A 7,018-nucleotide genomic window follows, 5' to 3' on the forward strand; every position below is an offset into this window, starting at 1 on the left:
GGGTTATTTTGTTAGATTTTAAACTTTTGTTGTGCCTAGGGTATTTTAGCTAAATTCTAAAATGTAGGGGTTAAAAGTACTCTAAAAAATAATAATAATAATAAAATGAATGACAATTCAGTAAAAGCTTCTCCAATAATATTTTATTCCTCACAACCAAACATATTAATTATTTATACCTACCAATATAACCAAGCATATTAACATAACATTCTCCATTAATCTTGAAAGTGCGTTTGGTTTAAGAAATGTTGTATTACTGAGAATGTTATATTAATGGAAAGAAAAATTACTTTGAAGATTATTAAGAATGTTTAGAGAAATGTATTTGGTTGGTTAGAATAAATTGGTGGGTATGTTATATTAATATGTTTGGTTAGGAGGAATAGATTGGTAGGTCTCTTATTTAAATTACTGAATTATCATCTAATTAAATATTATTATTTGGATTATTTATAACCCCCTTACATTTAAAAACTTAGCAAAAACAACCCCATAATAAAAGTTTGAAAAATCAACAATGCACCCCCACCAACCCAAACACTGTCGATCACTAGTAGTTGGCAACCTAACAGCGCAGGAAGGTCGGACATGGCTGTTGTGTGCCGATATGGCCATTTTCAGCCAAAAACGGCCAGATCTCTAGCCGATAGCAGTAGGTGGGTGGGGGTGGGGGTGGTGGCTTGGGTGGGTTGCAATTTGTTTTGAATTCAAGGGTAATTTTATCCGAAAAGTTAATTAATTGGGGTAAAATTTTAAAACCAGATTCATGTAAATTGATTTTAAAACAAGGGTATTATTGTCCAAAAAATTTATTAATAAGGGATAAAATTGTATCAAAAATAAGATAACCAAGTAATCTTAAAATACCTAAGAATATTGAGGTAATTAGATTACCTCCAATATTACCAATAGTTACTACTATTGATATTGAAATTTGTATTACTTGACAACCAAACGTAGTAATCAAGGCTCCGTTTGGTTCAAAATTTGGGGGTTTTGGGAAAAGTTTTTTGAAAAAAGTTAAAAAAAGTTGAATTGGGCGGGTATTACAGGTCGGATTTATAAAGTAAAAAATACCCCATATGTTTGTTTTTTTACAAAATACCCCCTATAAAAAACATTAAAAGTTACAAAAATACCCCTAACCACCCTCAAACACCCCCAGTCGGCCACCACCACCGGAGGTGGCCGGAGTCGCCTTATGGGCGCATGACTGGCAGGATCTTGCCGGTCATGCGCCGATATGGCCTTTCCGGCCAGATCTACGGTGGATCTGGCCGTCAACCGCCAGATCTGGCCGTATTTGCTCTCAACGACGGCCAACAAACGGTCGTCGTTGATGGTCAACGACGACCGTTTGTTGGCCGTCGTAACCGACTGTTACGGCCAAAGATCTGGCCGTCAACGGCCAGATCTTTGTCCTTAGATCTGGCCTTTTCCGGTGGATCTGGCCGGAAAAGGCTAGATCGGCGCACTACCGGCCAGATTCAGCCGGTAGTGCGCCATCCTACCGATTCCGATCATTTGCCGGCGGTGGTGGCCGGAATCTGGTAAATGTGGATTGTTGGGGTGTTTTTGTAATTTAAAAAAAAAAAAATTTAGGGGTATTTAATTAAATTAACAAATTTAGGGGTTTAAAAAAATTGAATAATATTGAAAATAGTATTCCCAAAAATAAGAGTTTTTGGGTATTTTACTGTTAACTTTTTTGAGAATACTAAGAGTAGTATTCCCAATCTTGAACCAAACGAAGCCCAAGTAATGTAAGATAACATAACTTCAATAATTTATATAACCCCCAATAAAATGTCCTTAAAATAATTATCTTTATTAATATAATCTCTTTATAATAAAATATTCCCTAAACCAAACACTAACTAATTGCATCATCTTTGAGACAGGGTCAGTGAGCAGTGGACATACGACGCGATTAGTCCGACTCTAAAATTGACCTTGTGATAATAATATAACTTGTTAAGAAATAGCTGTTCGGTTAAATTAGGAGTTACAGACTGGAGTAGAAGCCCACTTGTGGAATTTTTATTTTATAGATAAATTATTTTAAATATTAATTAACTAAAGGATATATATATATATAATTATATATATAATTTTTTCGTTCAAAATTGAAACACTTAGAATTACTTAAATGTAAAAATCTAGTAGAAGATCTCAAAACTAGAAATATAATAAATAGCTTTACCTTTTACATTAATGATAGTATCTCTACGGATTACAAGAGTATTATCATATCAGCTTTTTTTTCATTTAAACTCACCATCCTCTATAGGCTAATTATTTTCCTTGGGAGATAAATCAATTCTTTACTAAATAAATAAAAAAAATACATTTTTTATTTTATTTTGTTGTATTCTCTTTTCTTTCATTTAGTAAGCATTCTAACACATTTGTTAAATTTTAAATCTATCATATTATTCTAATTTCCAAAACTCGAGAACAATGGATTGTAATACACAGTATATCTTAACAAATTGAATCAATTTAATACATGAAGTTGATTGATGATAAAGTAGCAATACATGTATAATAATTAATTGGATACATGTATTATGATATTATAACCTAATAAATCATCCAGTAAACATTGATTTTTATCAAAAAAAATTCTATCTTCCTTAAAACTATTTGAATCTCTTTTAATAATTATAAAAAGCCTATAAGTACAACATTAATAGTTGTTTTTATAAAATAATGAAATTGAAAATTTCAGAGAAGCGAATTTATCATACGTTTCAAATATTTTTATTTTCGCTTTGTCAACTTTATGGAAACATAATAAAGAGTTTATTCATAAAGGAAAGAGATGCCGCAATCAATAATGAACCACATTCATGAACTTATGTAAGTGCAGTGCTTAACGATGGATATTTGATTTAATAGTGTGATTAATTAAAGGAAAAAAATGAGTACTACTGTAAAATTTAGTAAAACTCCATCAATGTAATATAATTTTGATTCTCCTACTTATAAACATGATATTGTTTTCATGGATACTTATACTGTTTTTATTTATTATTTATTTTGTTTTAAGATTATATATATATGCTACTCGGCCTCAGACTGGAATTTAAACTTACTTATCTTTTATTTTGAAGCTGTAGCTAGTTACCTATTTGGGTTTTTCTTTTCTCCAAAAGCAGCCAAACAGCTTAGGGTGCGTTGGTTAATATTTCAATCTATATTCCCATAATATTTCAATCTATGTTCCCAAAATATTTGTTTGAATTATTTCAATTAATTCCCAAATATTCAATCTATATTCCCAAAATATTTTGTTTTAATTATTTAGGAAATACCATTATATTTTTTAATATTTTTAGACCCCTAAGTTTATTAATTTCATTAAATACTTCCAGAAAAAAGTTTAAAAATTAACAAAATACCCCCACCCACCCATAGTTGCCAGATTCCAGTAACCACCGTCAGTGGTAGCCGAAATCTGTCACAATGGCCTAAAAATGATAGGAAATGGCATGTAATTCACGATCTAACCTTTTCCGGTCAGATCCGTGGTAGATTTGGCGAAAAAGGCGAAATTGACGCATGTCCGGCCAAATCCACGTAATCTGCATCGTAATACCAGATTCCGATGGTAGTGGTTGGAATTGGCACTGTGGGTGGGTGGGTGGGGGGGTTTGTTATTTTACAAAAATTTTATATATTGGGGTGTTTAGTTAAATTAGCAAACCTAAGAGTGTTTTTTTTTGTAAATTTTTAAATTTACCTCAAAATAATCACCCTATTAACTATCCAATACTATCTCTAAAATCCTATCCAAAAATAAACCAATGCAGCCTTAATGTTACTCATAGAAGGCAATGAGAATACTGTGTGCCAAAACATTATGTATGGCTAATCCAACCAAGTGAAAGAAAGAGTGGAAAGGCAAGTAAGGTAAGTTACGCCCAGAGAGGATTTCGTTGCATGGAGCCTACGTGGAGCTCTAAACGAAACCTGTTTATTGATTCCCTTTGTTTTATTTAATTTTAGACATTCAAGTAGATTTTTGATGAAAATACCTGATAGACTTATACCTTTTCACGGTATATAGCGAGAATGCCATTTCTTTCCTTATATTTCCAACTCTTATTATTATACTTAACATTGATTAATTCTCATTCCATTATATAAAGCCTATGTTCCTCCTCTTACTAACCACCAAAAAAAAAAAAAAAAAAAAACATTCACAGTTTTCTTCAGTTTTACACAAAGTACATCGATTTTCTACCATTACCTGTCACCCTTCTTTCCGGCGCAGTCTTGCAGGTCCTTTTATTTTCTTCTTAAACCAATATTTCCTTTAGGTTTTCTTTTTCTTTATTATCTCCTATATATTACTTTGTTTGTTCATCCGATTTCATTTGATTTATTCAATCTTGACTTGACGAGAAGAGATACTGAGGTAAATCATGCATTTAGAATCATATAAAACTGAATAGGATATTTGAGATTATTTCCATATTAAGTTGATATTTTTACGTATTTGGAGTTTATTATATGTCACTTGTATTACTATATTACTTTATTGCATTCTTGTTGTAACCTTTAGGATTCACTGTTTGTGTATCTAGGGTACTCAAAACTCTAAAAAAATAAAAAAAATCGATATCTATAAATTTCATAACATTGATCAGACCTAACCTATTAAAGTCAACCAAAACTTAAGTCAAATCAATGTTACGTTGACTTTTAATATGAATAATAAAAAAAAAAAAAGAATTTCCTTGATATAAATATAATTAGTAACTCAATTCATTAATAATTTTGAGTAGTTGAACGTGACATTTGAAATGTGAGAAAGTGGTGGGTGAAGGGTGAAGAATTACGTCTTTTAAAATATATTTAAAATTTTATTTGGGAAAAACATGTTCATTCTTAGATACAAAACACAAAAATAAACTATAAGATCCATGTCTTTTTCTTTCAAATTAGAATAAAAAACTTTAAAAAAAAAAAGGTATGATTCAATTAAAATAAACTAAATTGAAATGAGTATATACTACTTTAAACTGATAAAAGAGAAAACGAAGTAATTATGACACCTTGAATAGTGAAGCTTCAACATTTTAATTTTCAAAAGTTTAAAAGCGAATAGCATGAGAAAAAAAATCAGAGAGTAAAGAATTTTAGGATAAACTCATAAAAAGCGTGGAACGTGGAAAAAATAATAGAGAGAGTTTTAAACTTTTAATATAATGTGGGCTTAAAATATATATTAATAACAAATTTTTTGTAGACTTAGATATATATAATAATTTTTATTTAAAAAATCTAGATTGAGTGTGAATATATATAGTAATAGCAATTTTTTGTCGACTAATATATTAGTAATTTTATTTTAAAATCTGAGCCTACCCTTAAGGGTGGATGCGCCCCTGCATACTCAGATAGGGTAAGGGAGGCATTATTAGTACCTTAAGAAAAAGTATTACAGTAGTTATCTGTTGAAGCACTTTAAGTATATAGATTAGAAATTTAGATAGAATAATGAACTGATTGGTGAGCCCGTTAGCATGCATTTGATTCCCGACCACCCTATCCACAATAACTTCAAGACGTAGATGGAGTTTAGATATAACTTATGGTCGTCTCAGTTTGCTGCCCACCCCCTCCTCTTGGAGGAATTAAACCTAATGCCGACATGACTGCATAACCAAACCATTAATGCTGTATTACCACTAACCAAACAGAATTAGGAAAAACCCTAATGCTCATTAAATCACTAAAAAGGAAAAACAAATCCTTTTGCCCTCATAAGAGGAGCTTTTAAACTTGATTATAAAATATACAGTCACCTTCTACAACCAAGCACTCTAAGCTTATTGAAGCCCTGATTTCTAGGATGAGAGTGGGGAAAGGTATTTAAGATTTTATTTATTTATTTGAAACATCTTTTAACATCAATCTAGTACAGTTTAATTTTTTTTCTTCTTTTTCTTTATTTGTGTTTATATAAAAGGTTGTTGGGATTTTACTTTTCTCCACATGAAAAACGTAGTGCATAAAACTTGCAACTTTGAATACACTCTTAATTAAAGATTTGCTTACAATATGTCAGATACATTATTAGTTAGTAAGATTGTTAAATGGAGGATGAGGAAGGAGGAATACCACTTATGAGTTATGACAATGCATACGAAGATATTGTGTGTACTTTTTCATGTTTTATTGACTATTAACGTCGAGATTGCAGATATAACCTTTCGTTGATCACAACTTGAAGACAATGAGCTCAGTTCATTGATATCAGCACGACCTGTTCTCATCACCGTCTTCACCTTGTTGGTGAGTGCTTAACATACACAATAAACTTTAATTGATATTGATTACTACTTTTATTACTGTTGATATATATATATATATGGCGAGGAGAGAGAGAGAGAGAGAGAGAGAGAGAGAGAGAGATAGAGAGAGAGAGACTGACAACTGTTTAAGTTTGGATATGTTGTTGAAAAAATCGAACATATGTATTTGATTAACATATATTCCATATGCATACCGAACTAATATAGCAGGTGCAGATATTTCTATGGTGTAATTATTTAATGCCAATGAGTTTACTTTATTCAGATTTTAATTTAACTATAATATTCTCTTGAAAAAATAATAAAAAAATGCAGGCATTCGTGGTGCTGCTACTCCCAAGTTTATAATCGCCCCATATTGGTATAAGTGATACCAGCGTATCAAGCAGGATGTGGATTGGACACCTACAACTTGCACTTGGGATTGCAATCAGAGATTGAGAGCGTATCAAAACTACTACATCCGATGAATTCAATGGCAACGAATTTAGCAGAGTTATAAGCTCATCTCTGAAGGAACTGAACTCTCCTTCTCCAAGATCGAGACTAAGGTTCTTACATATAAACATTGCTCGTCTCATTAATTATTAACGTTACTTTTTAATTGTTTGTTTGATTTAAAATGGAGAGACCACGTTTGTTACAGGTGGCTCCTTCATTGTTTGAAGCATTTTCAACATTCCTCACAT

The sequence above is a fragment of the Pistacia vera genome, unplaced genomic scaffold, assembly GCF_008641045.1.
Source record: "Pistacia vera cultivar Batoury unplaced genomic scaffold, PisVer_v2 Contig483, whole genome shotgun sequence".
Taxonomy (NCBI): Eukaryota; Viridiplantae; Streptophyta; class Magnoliopsida; order Sapindales; family Anacardiaceae; genus Pistacia; species Pistacia vera.